The 18,024-nt window shown below is 35.2% G+C and overlaps 1 long non-coding RNA gene across 1 annotated transcript in view; it reads right to left on the bottom strand.

The window, feature by feature from the left end:
• Positions 1-13,636, bottom strand: part of LOC143224158 (uncharacterized) — a 90,260-nt gene extending 76,624 nt beyond the window's left edge. Inside the window, exon 1 of the long non-coding RNA XR_013013239.1 lies at positions 13,519-13,636. This is a non-coding gene — a long non-coding RNA (uncharacterized LOC143224158). The remainder of the gene's footprint in view (positions 1-13,518) is intronic.
• Positions 13,637-18,024: the final 4,388 nt, after the last annotated feature.

The raw sequence follows: 18,024 nt of genomic DNA, 5'->3' as shown, positions 1-18,024 counted from the left end.
CATTGATACTTAATACAATGGAAACTAATTATTCAACGTCTCGAATACTTGCGAAAGACCGTAGCTAGTACAGCGGTAAGTCTACGGATTTACAACGCTAAAATCAGGGGTTCGATTCTCCTCGGTGGACTCAAAAGATAGCCCGATATGGCTTTGCTATAAGAAAACACACACATACTTAAAGAAACGTCATCACCATATTATTGTTTAATACCTTAGAAAGAAAAACAACATTTTTATTTTACGTACTGAACGTTTGAGATCCTGTTAGAACACACTGTTTCCAACTTTTTATATAGATATTAAAAGAAATGTTATTTATATGCAGAGGTTAAATATGTTTTAGTAAAAAAAACATTTTGGAACTTCACCACGTCGTTACAATGCATGTCGCCACGTCTGGTCATGCTCTATCTGATGTTTCCATTACAAAAACGAAAAAGGTACTTAGTAAGGCTGTCATGTCAAAAGCACAGCACTACTTTCCGTATATGTTTCATAATACACCTGGTGTATGAGGACTATAGTTTCCATGTATCTGTTTCAACATATCGGCTGCATAGAAACCTGTAATCACTGGGCCAGATGACATGAACAGTATGTCACCGTATGGAATAATGTGAATACCTGTTTAGTTCTCCAGTTACTTGAGGTATGCGAATATTCAATGACTGTGTTATGAAAGCAGCTTGTGAATACGTGTCTGGTTACGATCTTCCAAAACAAAACTATCTTGAATATGTTGCATACTGTTGCCTGAGAAACTTTAACAGTTTTACTCACTGTCTCTTGTATTGATGAATTTTCACCTTCTACGAAATGCCAAAGTTTGCTTAACATATCTGGATACAACTTGTTGTAAGTCTCTCTTTTTAAAGATCCTAGCACTTCAGATTTTTCATATTCCCTCGTTTGTCGGTGCCATTAAATACAAGGGATATCCTCGTAATGAAAATTCTATATCCTCGTCCTGAGGATAACTTTGTAATTGAAAGGGCAATTACATACCCTTCTCAAAAGCCATCAATTTTAGGTGACATTACATTATCTTCAAAGCATCATATAATGTGAAAATATAGTTCTGACATAGGAAATTCCAATGGAACTTTATATTGATCGTGGTTCTCACGTGAAATGAGGATTTACGTATTCAAATTCGTTTTGATATAATGTGCCCAATCCTTAATATATTTTTGTCTTTGACGCATAAAGAATGGTGTATGCTTTTACCTAATATGATTCTCAAATAATTTTTTTTATAATAACTCAACCGCTAATAACATCCAACGGCTAATTAACACCACCCTTGTTTTAAATATTTTTTTCAATAACTCCACCGCTACAACCCAAAGATTAAGTAACACCACCCATTTTTGAGGATTTTGTTTTTCAATAATTCTACTGTTATCCTGTCCAAAGGCTAATTAATGTGACACCATTTTAAATATTAAAAAACTCCACCGTCATCACATTTCTTCTTTTATAACGTATTTCTTCTTCTTTATCCAATACATGTTATTCAATTTAAATTTTAATATAAGTCATCATCATCACACCAAACATGCTCGCCCTTTCAGCCATAGGGGTGTTATAATGTTACACTCAATCCTACTATTCGTTGATGAAAGAGTAGCCCAAGAGTTGGCGGTGGATGGTGATGACTAGCTACCTTCCTTCTAGTCTTACACTGCTAAATTAGGGACGGCTGGCGCAGAAAGCTCTCGTGTAGCTTTGCGCGAAATTCAAAATCAAAGAAACAAACTTTGATATAAGCCAGAAGATGAAAACAAATATTAAAATAGGGCGAATGTAAAAAAAACTTTGTTTTTATTACATACAAATCTACTGGTAAAACGTCCTATAAGGTGTAAACGTATCACATTTATTCACCCAATATTCGAGTCGCTAAGTCTATTTTTTTACGGGTGTTTGTGTTTTCTTATAGCAATGTCACATCAGGTTATCTGCTGAGCCCACCGAGAGGAATCGAACACCTGATTTCAGCGTTGTCAATGCGTGGACTTACCGCCGTACTAGCGGGGGATTACAGGCGTTTCATTTTTAGATAGAATTTACGTTAGTGTAATACAATGGTGGTTCTCAGACTCGTACGTTCTTATCACAACTTCTGAATGTTAACCAATACAGATTGTTGGTTGAGAACCAAAGTATTTCATTCTTTTAAGTTTTATTGATAAACAATAAATATAGTTACTAGCCAAAGTACAAAGTCTTGTTTTTATATACCCAGTTTTGTTTCTTAGTGTTCACAAAGCATTTCACTTTTCTTTTAAAGACTAAGAGCACGTGATTCAAAATTAATTACTTGGTTCTCTCACATGATGGTTCTCTATGCTGCTTACGGATTTCCCGTGTGCTGAAAAGAGTGGTAATCCATCATCACCACCGAGCGTGGAAACTCGTGTCCCGGACGACACGCAGGAAATTTTAAGTTCTCGTTTCCTCGTGACTAGGCCGCTAATGTGTCATGCACAGTGGCCTAACATTTGATCCCAACCACACTTAAAGTCGTGGCTTTTTCAGCACATTAGCTGACTACAAGCATCAAAAAAAGCGCTCTCTATATTAGAGGAAATGTTTTAAGACTGTTAGTCACACCGTGGCAAAGAATACTTCCTGCCTGGACACGTTGCTTCCTGTACTCTCGGACTAGGACTTTCTTTTAACACTGGGCTGGAAACAGTGCACTCGACAGGCCTCAAAAAGGAAGAAAAATAATAGCAAAGTACAATTCTTACTACTCATATACGAAACCAAGCGAATAGCACGTTCATAACAGATCTTGAAAATGGTCATGTTCTGAGGTTTAACACTTATTTCATTTTTATTAACTGCCTGTGTACGCCACATGAAATGACTTAATGTTACTGCTCCAATCAAAGTATTCCTACACGAAATATCAAGTGTAGTGACTTTAATCAGTTTACGTGTAGAGACATAAACACTCTAAACTTACCATATGCAGGGACTTGGATCACTCGAAATTAGTTTATGTAAACACCTTGTTAAGTCTAAAAGTTACTAATATATGTAAAGACTTCGATAGACAAGAAGCTACCATACGTAGGACCTTTGATCAGTTTATAGTTTACCATATGGAGGGAGTTTGATTAGTCTACAGATTACCATACGTAGGGACTTTGATCAGTCTATAAATTACCATACGTAGGGACTTTGATCAGTCTATAAATTACCATACGTAGGGACTTTGATCAGTCTATAAATTACCATAAGTATGGACTCTGATTAGTCTATAAATTACCATATACAGGAACTTTGATCAGTCTACAAATTACCATACGTAGGAACTTTGGTCACTCTAGAAGTTACCATATGTCGGGACTTTGATCAGTCTATGGATTACCATAGGTAAGGACTTTGATCAATCTATACATTATCAAATGTAGGGACTTTGATCAGTCTATAAATTACCATATTTAGGGAATTTGATCAGTCTATAAATTACCATATCTAGGAAATTTGATCAGTCTATAAATTACCATATTTAGGGAATTTGATCAGTCTATAAATTACCAAATGTAGGGACTTTGATCAATCTATAAATACTTTGATCAGTCTATAAATTAACAAATGTAGGGACTTTGATTAATCTATAAATATTTTGATCAGTCTATAAATTACCAAATGTAGGGACTTTGATCAATCTATAAATACTTTGATCAGTCTATAAATTACAATACGTACAGACTTTGATCAGTCTATAAATTACAATACGTACGAACTTTGATCAGTCTATAAATTACCAAATGTAGGGACTTAGATCAGTCTATAAATTACCATATGTAGGGAATTTGATCAGTCTATAAATTATTATACTCAGGAACTTCGGTCAGTTTATAGGTACTTGGTCACTCTTCCCAAGTAGACAGACATAAATGCCCATAGTATGATCAGTCACCTGGCGAGTGCGACAGGTCAAAGTAACGAGTGGTCCCAAGTGAGATGTGGTTCCTATTGTTCAAAGATATATGTGCTAGTTTATCTCATTCTAACCTGTGGTTTAAAATCACGTCAACTTACCATGCGAAAGCTAGGACTAATTCCAAGAGCCAATTTACACCAATGTGTACACCAAGTTTATCACGCTCGGATATCAACAGTTTGTCTTGGTATAACATTAATTTATGAACATTTAAAATGCAATCTGAAATATATTTTGGTTATAGCGTACTTAAGTATGTCGAGATAAAATACGTAACGTACGGAAATGATGTACATCAAAAACGTATTTACACTTCGTTTCTTTCCCGTAATGATGTTGAATGTATTTATATGATACATATAATAATTATGTTTAAAGTGCTTATATGGTGCATACCATAATGATGTTTCAGATGCTTATAGGATGCTCTAATAATGTTTCAGGTGTTTTTGTAATACCTCCGAAGCTATAGTAAAGCCTTATTATAAAGTCCATATGTTATTTGATCTGCAGTTACTATTATCGAAGTAGCCACGAAACATTAAGATCTCACTCTACGAGTTATAAGTTTACTAACTGTTAGCTTTACAGCAGTGCATAAACAGGCAACTAATTAATGCGAATATTTAATTAAATCTGAAAACAAAATATTATTTGGCAGAAAACGAAACTTTAGAGTAAAATTCCATAATATTTTAGTGTAAAATAAACGTTAAATTTTCACACACAAAATAAAAGTACAGTAGTTCCAAATGTTCGTAACCCGCTCTCACTGCCAGCTGGGTTCGAAGCAATATGGCGCCAGCAGCCCTTGAACGAATGTTAAGTACGTAGTGTTTCCTGATTCATATCCTAACACAATCTCTCGTAACCACAATTTTCGACTCATAGTGTCGATCTCTGTTTTGGGGTTAGGTACACATTTAGCTGCCTGTTTGGCTTCTGTGGAAAGGGTTCTGTGGAAAGTAAAGGCTTCATTACGGGTCGAGAGGATTGTTCTCTAACTCAAATTCTTTCCTCAGAACCGAGACGGGGTACTTGCTAATGTTTGATTTTGTACGTGCAACAATATAAACTTATAGAGTTAATGCGATGGTCAAATATATCACGCCCTAATCCCCCTCTTGCACTGTCTCTAAGCACACACAGTTTAGTTTACGGTTCTTCCCCGTAAGGGTAATATATGCATTAAATTGATTTAACGTTTCTCTTCAAAGAGCTGAGTTCCCAAGTATCATGCATATATAATCACTGGGATCTTATCTTCATATAAAACATGCAAACCTCTCTGCCATTATACAGATAATCCCTTACGAGTCTGCCTGTTTCTCAGTTTACTATTAATTTTTTTTCTTTTCTTTTCTTTCCTTGGAGCTCTGCAAATAATCCAATGTTGTCCTTTCTATCACGTGTCGTTTCCTTTATGATACGTGTTAATGTGATAATCTTTCTTTTCATATCCGACAACGTTTTCAATAACACAAATTGGTCAGTTGTGGAAACATGCACTATAGCAAAAAATGTTTCTTTCAAACTTTAACAGAAATGTTGTTTGTTGAAGTCTTGATTTTTTCACGTTGCGTCATTTGTAGAAAAATGGTGCATTTGCTTGTAAAAAGTGAAACGTGCACTGTATACATTAGACAACATATTACGAGTTATTCTGTCAATGTATCTGTTTCACAGCACCTCTGGTACTACTAGTCCTGATCAGCCCCACTAAAAGCTTCAGAGGGGCTTTAGCCACTTTTATCTTTTAAGGGCTCTGGTTTGTTTGTTTGTTTTTTTAATTTCACGCAAAGCTACTATCTGTGCTAGCCGTCCCTACTTTAGCAGTGTAGGACTAGAGGGAAGGCAACTAGTCATCACCACCCACCGCCAATTCGTGGGCTACTCTTTTACCAACGAATAGTGGGATTGACCGTCACATTATAATACCTCCGCGGCTGAAAGGGTGAGATCGATCATGGTCGCACCAAACATGCTCGCCCTTTCAGCCGTGGGTGGCGAACCCGCGATCCTCAGATTACGAGTCGCACGCCTTAACACGCTTAACACAGTGCCGGGCTAGGTCTCTGGCTATAATAAAAAATAAAATGTGATGATACACATAAAAGAAAGTAAGAAAGTGACCAGTCCAGAGAAAACATTTGTCTTTACATGAAGATTACGCATATTAATTTTGACTTAATACTCGGAGAAACTAGTGTTGTTCCTTATTGATTATGATATGATATTAAAGTAGAGATTAAAGTTAATTAATAACACAGTCTTAAAAATATTTTCTTAATTAAGAATACGAAACGTGTGTACTGCGACAAAATACGCCTGACTATATGAAAATATATTTAACGGTATTTAATTAATAGCTCAGCGAACTTATAACACTAAAATTGAGTGTTGAATACCCATGGTACGCACAGTACATAAAGCGCATTATGATTTGTATTCAACAAAAAAAACAAAATGGATGAATTCACATAACATTGACATGAAAATGTATTAAAACATAGCTTTCATCACTTTCATCAATTTAAGTATCTCCTATTTAAGTTTATTGATTAAAATATAAAGCTGAAAAAATCTAAAATAGAATAACTTATTATTTTCAAGAAAGCGTTGATACACATAGTCGTTCTCTGATTTCATAAAATTTATAGCATATAATTTATAGGTGGAGAAAGTTAAGGTAATTACCATTAGAGGGCGCGAGTAATAGATAACACGGGCCTGCAACTGTCTGGAATATTTTACACATTGTACAGTAATTTTTGTACACTGAATCCAAAAAAAATGTTTCTTCATCACGTTCAAACGTTCACAAAACGTCACATGTACTTTCACATAAATGAATCATTTACATTGAAATCGGGTCACATTTTGTTATGTTTAAAATGTTGACAGCCACTGGCTATAGATTTCTCTGGACCAATCGCGACGTGAAAGTCATATTGATTGTTCTGCAACCCACGAGAAACACATACAATAATAAAAAATGTTCGTTGTGGTAAAAGAAATAACAATTTGATTTAAGTAAGATTTTTCGCCTGCTAATTTGTGAAATAAAAAAATATTATTTTCGAATTATACGCAGCTGAATTATGAATGATTCGTTAATAAAACCAAAACAACATTTATGAAGTTTGAATTTGCAGATGTATGTAATCCGATTACCCATCGATCCCCCCCCCCGAAAATGTTCACTCTTTCAGGCGTGGGGACGTTATGATATGACAATCAATCCCACTATTCCTCGGTAAAACAGTAGCCCGAGAGTTAGCAGAGTGTAGTAATAACTAGCTCTTTTCACTTTAGTTTTACACTGCTAAATTAGGGACCGATAGCACAAATAGCCCTCGTGTAGCTTTCGGCGAAATTCGAAATTATCCATCATTTTTATCAAGGCAAGATATTCTAAATTTCGGAACCGTATATGTTATGTTATGAGAAAATAACGTCCATAACGTTAATGCATTGACGAATTATAATAAAATAATTTAATAAATCTGTGAACAGTAATGTCTTTGTGTTAATCGAGAAAAACACCGTATCCGTACTGTATTTTTGTGGTAACTGTATAACTAAGAGAAATAAATCAGTTTTAACTCTTTTACAGAAACGCTTTGAAAAATATGAATGCGCTAGATTTCTGTGTGAATTAACAAAATTTGGTTCAATGTCTTCTTATCTACGTGTGTTGGACAAGACTATGAAACGCACGTGACAAGACTATGAAACGCACGTGGCAAGACTATGAAACGCCATATTTATGGTTTTCTACCTATTTCCACAAAAACACCCTCCACATTTTTGGGCACCAAATGCACTGTAACAGTGACACTTAGATTCGACGGGTCTAGAGCAGCCCAAAAGGTAGCTGTAAACTAAATTGTTTTACTTCTAGAAACTAAGCTATCGGTTAAACGTTAAGAACTGCTTCGAGCAGATAGTCCTTGTGGAACTTTGTTCTTTACTTCTAGAAACTAAGCTATCGGTTAAACGTTAAGAACTGCTTCGAGCAGATAGTCCCTGTGGAACTTTGTTCTTTACTTTTAGAAACTAAGCTATCGGTTAAACGTTAAGAACTGCTTCGAGCAGATAGTCCTTGTGGAACTTTGTTCTTTACTTTTAGAAACTAAGCTATCGGTTAAACGTTAAGAACTGCTTCGAGCAGATAGTCCTTGTGGAACTTTGTTCTTTACTTCTAGAAACTAAGCTATCGGTTAAACGTTAAGAACTGCTTCGAGCAGATAGTCCTTGTGGAACTTTGTTCTTTACTTCTAGAAACTAAGCTATCGGTTAAACGTTAAGAACTGCTTCGAGCAGATAGTCCTTGTGGAACTTTGTTCTTTACTTTTAGAAACTAAGCTGTGGGTTAAAAGTTAGAAACTGCTTCGAGCAGATTGCTCCTATATAACTTTGCTCAAAATTCTGCAAGAAACCAACAGTCTGTGAGCAATACAGGTTTATTTGATAAGAATGTATATATAAATCAGATGACCAAGTTGAAAGATCAAAGTAAAAAATCTGCTTTCTGAAAATGTATGAACTACATAAAATATCTTCGTCTTATATTTTTCTGTGTTTAAAATTCAATGAATTTTTTTACACAAACATTCCACATGAATTCAACATTTTACCTTTCTAAAAACTGTATAATTGTCTGTTGGTGTATGTTTTAGTAACGTGTATGAAAGTACACCAGTAACCGAATACCACAGATTAAATTAAAACTGGAAGCTTACGAACTAACACTTCAAATTACCATACAATAACACATACGTTAAAGTCAATGAATTTGAAGCCAACTGTTTCTAGCATTCAAAACCAGAGGATATTAAAGACTTCCTTACATCTAATTTTACCCACACACATACAGATATATACACACATACATTTATATAGTTGACTAGAACCTTTACTGCTGGCACAAATTTTATAAGGAAATTAATTATGTTTTACGAGTTAGCTCTCGTAAATGTACTGTGATTATAATTCAATTATTTTCATGAAACCAAAACCCGAGCAGGTAATGAGACAGTGAACACGCCTTCTACACAGCAGCTCCGAAAATGTATGACGCACTTTATCGTCTTGCACAAAACACATTTAAGCACTCCGTTCATTATGGTCCTAATACGAGAGTGCCTCTCAGCCCTGGTTGCTCGCTGCACTTCCGCATCTCCCTTGTGGTGTTAGCGTATGAATATCGAACGCAATGTTTCCCCGAAGCCACTGGCAACGTGGAGAGGAGAGACAAACCTGTAGACAGCCACGGGAAGTACAGTGAATTAAGGCCGACAGCTAGTAAAATAGTGTGCCGTAGTTTATTCTATAGTCTTTGTTAAAAGTTTCAAAGTCCCGTCACTACTAATTACTTATCCACCTAAGGTTTTTCTCTTTTTAACACTGGCCCATAGTTTTCATTCCACATTGAGCGCGAAAGGTAATACCCAAATTAATTCGACGCCTCCTACAAGCTAAGTCTTTTACCTCGCGCGTTTAATAACGTCGAAAATTCAAAAGAAAGCAGAGTTGTAGTCAAAACAGCGGCTTTTAATATAATAAATTTGGCTTGAGTGGTGATTCTTAACGTATTTGGACTAATGAGATTTAAAAGTGTGTTATTTACTAAAAATCAATCGATCACTTATTTATTTTTGTAAAGTCAAAATAACTAAATCGAAATCTCTCTTTTTGATAACATAATTCACAGAAACGTTCACGATTCGTTAAGAAAGATAGAGATGTTACAAATAGGTTATAGTTACCAACAATGTACTAAAGTGCACTTTGTACCAAGTTTAAACTCAACAATGTACTAAAGTGCACTTTGTACCAAGTTTAAACTCAACAATGTACTAAAGGGTACCTTGTACCAAGTTTAAACTCAGCAATGTACTAAAGTGTACTTTGTTCCAAGTTTAAACTCAACAGTGTACTAAAGTGTACTTTGTACCAAGTTTAAACTCAACAATATAGTAAATTGCAATTTGTACCAATTTTTAATTGAACAATGTAGTAAACTTATTATTTTCTCCCAAGTTTATGCTCAATAGTATACTAAACTGATCGCTTTGTACCAAGTTTAAATTCAACAATGTACGAAAGCGTACTTTGTACCAAGTTTAAACTCAACAATACAGTAAAGTCACTTTGTTCTAAATTTGCACACGTAATTATCTAAAGGAATAAAGACCTGCGTGGTTGGTCTATAAACAGATTAATCAATTTGCAGTTTACCTAGGCTGCTCGGGCTTGTATGAGGTTACAAACAGATTCATCTATTTGTAGTTTACCTAGGCTGCTCGGACTTGTATGAGGCTATAAACAAATTCATCTACTTGTAGTTTACCTAGGCTGCTCAAGCTTGTATGAGGCTACAAACAGATTCATCTACTTGTAGTTTACCTAGGCTGCTCGGGCTTGTATAAGGCTATAAACAGATTCATCAACTTGAAGTTTACCTAGGCTGCTCGAGCTTGTATAAGGCTATAAACAGATTTTAAGTTTCAAGATAAAAGATACACGCTCTATTTCACACCAGTTTGTCTTCCCTGTTCCATGCTATAGAACAGCGACATAGGTTAGTGATTCTCCATTTGACCACGCCCTAAGTTACAAGGATGAAGCTCATTTATTACTACGACATCCTGCAGTGTTGGTCTTGTTACGAAGCGCCATCTTTAATAAAAGCTTAATGATCCGCGTGTGACATTCTAGAGTATTTATTACTCAAGGAATTTTAACTAAACAGCTTCTCTTAACTTATCGTGTCTTCAAACTAAACCTTGTATTCAAAACCCTTTAACCAGAGACGTTAATTGGTAGTCATTCTTGCTTTATAATGAATTTAAATATTGTTCTCACAATTGCTTTCAAGAGTAGAATTTACAACACAGTAAACAACGATTATTCACCTTACAGTTTTAACAGAATTTCTAAAGAAATACAAGAGAACAGGAGGTTTAACAAGTAGCACGCCGTTTCATAGAAATATCCACCAATAACCAGCTTTCCTCTCGTTCATGCAAAGCTCGTGCTTTTAATGGCTCTGTTGAGAAATGGCATAAAAAACTAATTCTTACTTCAGTCTGTTTTTTTTTACATTTTAACTCAAATTTTGTACGATCTGACTCTGTTGAGTAATAAACGTATTTTACTTTTTCATGTGACTGTATTATACAGGTTTCGAGACTTATAAAGATGGGTTATTTCTAATCATAGAGCAAAAAGAAGAAACTTTGGGGGAAAAAGCTTTTTTTATAAACATTTTCTCTCAATTTAGTTTAGCAATGTTTCACAGATCTTTAGAAATTCAATATCTTATCATTAACACTGTAACAAAAGACAAACGTGTAAGAGAATACTGCTCTTTGGATGCAGTGTCACATGTATACGAACATTTCGTTCGATCACTTACCAACATATCATTTGATACGAAAGCATCTCCAGAAATGTTGAATATTATCTGTCATTATTAAAGTAAGTAGTCTTTGTGGCGATTTGTTGTCATCTTAAAAATACATGATGTTCGCTTCTTTTGCAAGACGATTTTATTGTATTATATAGAAATTTAACTCCATGCACTTCTGTCAGAAAGAAAGTAATACAGTACAAATATTAATGGGTGATATGTACATCTCGTATTTTATATTGATCAGGATAAGGTATGAATGCACTACCTCGTGTTTCAGAAAATATTCACAAACAGTGTAACAGCTAACCGCTTTTCTAGAGAATTCATTTAGAATAAAACTTTATAAGATACATTCGTCTAATATTATTCGAAACTTCAAATAAAAATAAATTATTAGTTATAAATTGAGCTAATTTGATTTTCTCAGATCTGTTTTAACAAGAATCATGAAAATATTTGAAAGTTTATTAATTAAATGTTAAAAGTCACACGAAATTTTTTGTAGTTCCGTCTTAACTATTTCACTCTATTAGTGTTTCAGCCATTAGCTGTAAAATTCACATTTAACAACTGCTTTTGTAGGTTTAATGGCTGAAGTTATCCAAAAACAGAAATATACCTACAATTGTCGGCCCCGCATAGCGAGGTGGTTAAGACATTCTATTCGTAATCCGAGGGTCGCGAGTTCGAATCCCTCTCTTTCACCACCGAATAATGGGATTTACTGACACGTTATGACGCCCACACGACTGAAAGGACGAGCATGTTTGGTGTGACGGGGACTAGAACCCATCACCCTCAAACTATAAGTCGATGTTCTCACCATCTGGTCATGCCAGACCACTACACATGGACTATCGTTATTTCTCAGTTTAAAATCATGGACTAGAAGGAAAGCAGCTAGCCAATAGCACCCACCGCCAACTTTTGGGTTACTCTGATAGAATAGTGGGATTCAACCGTCACTGGTAAAACGTACTCTCAACCAATGAGTGCGAAATGCGATCTCACGCAATGGGATTCGAACCATGAATTTTCGGACTCACAGTCCGGCATTCTACTACCAAGTATAATATTTAAGATTTTACACTTCACTGTATAAACACAAATAAATTGTTTTCGTGTTACCATATGCGAAATGACATAAGGTTCCAAAGTGTCAACATTCTAGCGTAAATTTATGGTTAATAAAGTTTCTATAATAAATATCGCTGTGGCACGGTATGGCTCAGACTTCTTTAGTAATAATGTGTTTTGTAACAATGATGTGATAACAAAAAAACTTTTCATGCCAACACCTTGGTTGCATAAGTTTTGTTATCCTTTGAGCTTCAAAAGTAAACTATACTGCGCTGAAAACGTTGCCGTTTAATTAAAAACAAAACAAACTCTCGCATTGTTTAGCATTTTTCTACCCAAAATGGATGTAGACATGAATATTACGGACTGATTTATTGTTATTACTTTAAAGTCTAAAGCTGTAACTTAAAACTAAACAAATTTGTTGTAAAAATAGCCCCCCAGTGGCTCAGCGGTATGCTGGCAGACTTACAATGCTAAAACCGGGTTTCGATACCCGTGGTGGGCAGAGCACAGATAGCCCATTGTGTAGCTTTGTGCTTAATCAAAAAACTAACTGTAACAAATAAATAGTGTCTGTTTTAAGTTGTTTTTTCTGAGAAACATCGTGTGCTATAATTGGACTTGCAAGTATTTTAAAATCCTAGCGTGATATTCATCACCTGACTTAAATACACCAGTTTAAATATTACCCTTGTAAAATTGCTAACTTTCGGGGAATTTTTTTCTAACACATCGAATGAGGCTTCTCGGTGTGTTTTCTGTTAATGCTAAGATTCGAAGCTCGAGTGGATAGGCACCGTTTAATCTCAAGGCTGGAGCGAGAGCAGGAGATGAAAATGTGACGAAAGTTAAGTCTTGTTGTGATATGTAACTGTAAACGAACCTCTAGCGATCTAATGTGGCTTGTCAGCGGACACCCACGCTGCCATTAGCCAGCGTAGCAGAAGTATCACTGTAGCCCTTTCTTCTAAATTGGCCGTTGATTAGCTAACGAAATAACAATTTCTAGGGGAATGGGGGATGACAACGTAATTGCAGAAGGCTAACTCACCGTGTATTAAAGAACAAAATTCAAACCTAAACTCTTGTTATCGAGGCCTCCACAGCACACTTTTCAAACTATAACATCGAACTCTCTAAACCTGCCATTAACTTATGTTTTATTTCTCGTCGTCCTCTCGAACTAGAGAACGCTGACGTGTAGCTGAGACCTAGGTAAACACACATGGGCGGCTGCCAGGAAGTTCTCTAATGCATCACCAAACAGATGCCGTTGCGGAGCCGTGAGGACCTGTTTGTTGGAAGAACAAATAGAGCAAAAGTACAGAGACTTCACTACACCATGGGGTGTAAAACACTGCACAGGTGGTCAGTGGCTTTTTGTCGGGTCTTCAGAAGTTATGTATACACTTTACGTAAAAATTGTATGGGTGGAATTTTCTTTTACTCTACGTGTTTAATTTCAGTAACACATGAAACAACCAATGAAAACTCTTTGATTTAGCCCATGAAGTACAGCAATTCTGCGCGCGAAATTATATCGTAAAAAATAATTATAAAATATAAGTGATTATATGAAAATAGAAACTACATTGTTTGTGATTTCTACGGGCCTATAGCAACAATTTCGTTTCTTTGGCAAATCCTACAAAACTATTTTAAATACAATTTTGTCGGTTTTTCTTAAAATTATTGACTTACGTAGCGTAGCGATTGGCGTTGTGGGCTACGGAACGGAGGCCCAAGGTTAAAGTAGAGAAACATATATTACGCTCAACACGCTCTGCATTTTCAGCTTATGGGCATTATATTCGTTACGGTAAATCTTTCTACTCCATTAACAGGAGTCATGTATTTAACTTCCTTCTCCAGATTGGTTCTCCAGCAGTGCAAATTAGGGATTGTTAAGCCTGAACGTTCGATCTCTAGCTTGGCAGAATAGTGTGCCTGTGGGGTTGAATATAACAAAAATCATCTAAAATAACATTTAAAAAATTACATAATAAACTAGACTATACAGGTAATTTCAGTTTCTGAATTTTATATTAAAAAGAATAAAATGAACTAAAGTGTCCGTTAGGAAGCAGAAGAGTCTATAAAAGGGATTTTCTTTTGTTTTGATGACGGTGGTTAAGGGCAAGCACTTGCCCCTGTGAAAATGTTTATTTTGATTAACTTTCTTGGTACACGCGTAAGTGTCATTTCAACACTGCATGCTACGAAGCTTGTTTTAAGTCGCAAAACTAATCGCAAACTGCCCTGTCTCCTGTTTTACGTAAGTAGAGAGCAGACATTAAACCTTTATAATATTTACAAAAATAACTCTTTACCCTCCATGCAATAATGAAACACGATCAGCGGAAAATGTAATAATAACGTTAGTTGTTCTTAGGGTGTTCTAGATTCTATACATTTAAATTACTACAACCAAACATTATTTTAGCTATGCAAAAACTAGCCATCCACTATATTAATAAAACATTATATTGAGTTTTAAAGCGTTGAGTTGCTAAACGTGGATATTAATAATCTGACAGCTTCTAACATAATCATTTCTGAGGATAAATATGCCTTTCTTCGGAACTGTATATTACCTATAAGTATATCCGTTTCCCAGCAATGGTCAGTTGCAAACTCTCTTTGTATGACCTAAACAGATCGAAACGCTGTTCTATACTTTCTTTTAAATAAAGTTTTAATACCCGTACCAGCCGTCTTATGAAGATATTATATCGTTCTTTAAGATTACACCTGAACGCTAAAATATATAAATTGGGGTTCTAATTTCTAACAGTCTGTACTGTTGTCGGCTCTTTGACTTTTCCGTTCCGAAGACTAAAAGTATCAGATGTTGTACAGTAACGAGATATCATACGTGTTATGAAATTTCAAACAATAACACAATTAAAGTGAGTGATTATATTTTACAGTCTTAATGTTTACAAGAAGTGTTGTACCCTAACGAGCTAGTTGCGTAATAACAAATACTATGAAATTTTTAAACAACTGGAATCAGTTCTTCCTATGAGATTTGATTACGTGTTGTTCCCATTCGGGGCCAGGCGTTCAGTCCTGTCAATATTAATACCTTTCAGAATGAGTACTGACCTGATGTATTCCTGTAGGATATAGAACTAACTTACACCTTGAGTTTTCAAGGTCCTAGATGCACGAACTAGAGTAAATGAGTGCGAAAACTAAAACTAAATCAATTTGAAAACTAAAAGGAATAAAGGACAAAACCAAGATTAAATTTACAACAAGATTAAACAAACCTAATGTCAAACTAAACCAAATAAAGTACAAAACTAAAACTAAATGAATACCCAACCTGAGCGAAAATAATTCATTGACATCTCCTCAACAGCTGTACTGGTTAATTTATCTTTTAAATTAATGTAGAATTATATCTAAATACTCACACTGTATGATATAAGGTAAATTAGAGGTACAATACTTTCTATTACATTTTCACACTCAAGTTTCGAACTTTAGAATCACCAATTTGATAAACGTATATGTATGTGTTCGTATCAAGCTCTAGCATTATTAAGTTTTGATGTTCAGGTTATTTCACCAGCTAGAAATATAACAAATTAACGTTAATTAATAGTTGTTATAATTAAATGATGTTTAACAATAGTCCAAAATTATATATATAGTTACATTTTGTTTCAAACAAAAGTCCAAAGTTATATATATAGTTACATTTTGTTTCAAACAAAAGTCCAAAATTATATATATAGTTACATTTTGTTTTAAACAAAAGTCCAAAATTATATATACAGTTACATTTTGTTTTAAACAAAAGTCCAAAATTATATATATAGGTACATTTTGTTTTAAACAAAAGTCCAAAATTATATATATGGTTACATTTTGTTTTAAACAAAAGTCCAAAATTATATATATGGTTACTTTTTGTTATACCCCTTTTGGCCACAACTGTCTGGTAACCTTATCCACAGTAAAATTTCTATTTTTTTATAACTTTGTTCATACTTACTTTCAGCGACAAGCCTAATTGTATTATGAATAGTTCAATCTATATCATTAGCTGTTGAACTGCTTTCTAGCATAGTGATAGTATGAATACAATTGTTAATTCTAGTGACTTGTAAATTATCAAATACAAATAAGGTGAATGTATAATAAATACTTTTATTTACAATTGTGATCAGCAACTTGTTAAAACTGAGAAATTATTTTAAAAGTCCTGTTTTTTCATCTTTATTCGGCGAAAGACTTGTTCGTAAAGTGTAAATTTAATAAAAACCCAGTTAGTTGTCTAGGGGTCATAATGGCGGTTTTGAGATTTTCAAAATACCATATGATTTGGTACAGAATGTAACTGAGAAAATAATAAAAATATCAGTGTCTATAAATCTAGATATTTGAAACCGAATTCAAAATTTCGAGATGAAAAATTTGAGCACAAACACAACATACGCCTGAAACACGCGAATTAACAAACACTCGAACTAATTTCAGCCTTTTTTTTGAAAATATCTTTTATGTTGATTAATCAACATCTCCTAAAAAGAACATGTGTTTCTCTCAATGCTTCTATCCATTAAGTAAATCGACAGAGAGAGCCACGTGGCCTCAACCACGGCACGTTCTTTGTATCGAACGTTGGAACCTCTCCGATGCTGTGTAACTTTTTTAGTGCACTGGAAATTTTTCAAGTGACTGCTATATGCAAATGGCTTTGTATATATCTTGATGAAAGCAAGTCATGCAGTTGACTAGGCGGGATAAAGACAAAAAAAAAACAAATAATAATTTTATGCGAGTAGCAACGCGAGATATGCCTTAAATGGGGCCACTCTATCCATTAACGGTATGTCTATACCAAAGCTGTATCAGCGAATTTTCCTTGCGAGGAGGCTAGACACGAAAGATAGCGTGCAGAGGTTGTTCTGTACCTCGTGTTTTTTTCTCTTTTTTTACAGTTGTGTTACATTGGATGACCACATGCAGCAGTAGTAACAAAAAATAAAATAAAACAAAACAGAGGTGACTGATAATTCAGATTCAGTCGAGTCTGTCTCGCGTGGTTCCAGACACGTGTTGCACTGGTGTTTCTCTGAACTAATGACTGCAACCTTAGAGAACGTTAGAGACGTCATTTGAAACATACGTCATGGGAGGCGAAGATCCATGGGCCGCGGCAGAAAGTTACCATGTAATGAAACGGTTGTCAAGCTCATGTCGATCGGACTTCTGAGTGTGGCACGTGCGGAAAGCATGCACGCGCCACATGCATCACTGTTTTCAGGGAACTCTCCACCCCTAGGAAATCCACATTCTATCTACCTTTACTGTTTGCCTTTGTTTGGCTCCCAGCCTTTAGTTACCTGGCGGACGTACGGTGACAAATCTCGGTCCGTGTTGCCATGACAACCCGCTCTTCTCGGTTTTGCATGGCAAAACGCCAGGCTCCGCCCACGGCCATTAACTCGTCCTATAGAATACGTCTAGGTTGCTCGAAGTGCGGGTGTCATTGAAGCAGAAAGGTTGCTCGTTGCATTTTTAGCTCCTTCCTTTAAAGGTT

The sequence above is a fragment of the Tachypleus tridentatus genome, chromosome 8, assembly GCF_004210375.1.
Source record: "Tachypleus tridentatus isolate NWPU-2018 chromosome 8, ASM421037v1, whole genome shotgun sequence".
In the NCBI taxonomy this organism is placed as follows: Eukaryota; Metazoa; Arthropoda; class Merostomata; order Xiphosura; family Limulidae; genus Tachypleus; species Tachypleus tridentatus.
Note: the sequence above shows the minus strand (reverse complement) of the source record. Positions and strands in the feature narration are given on the sequence as shown.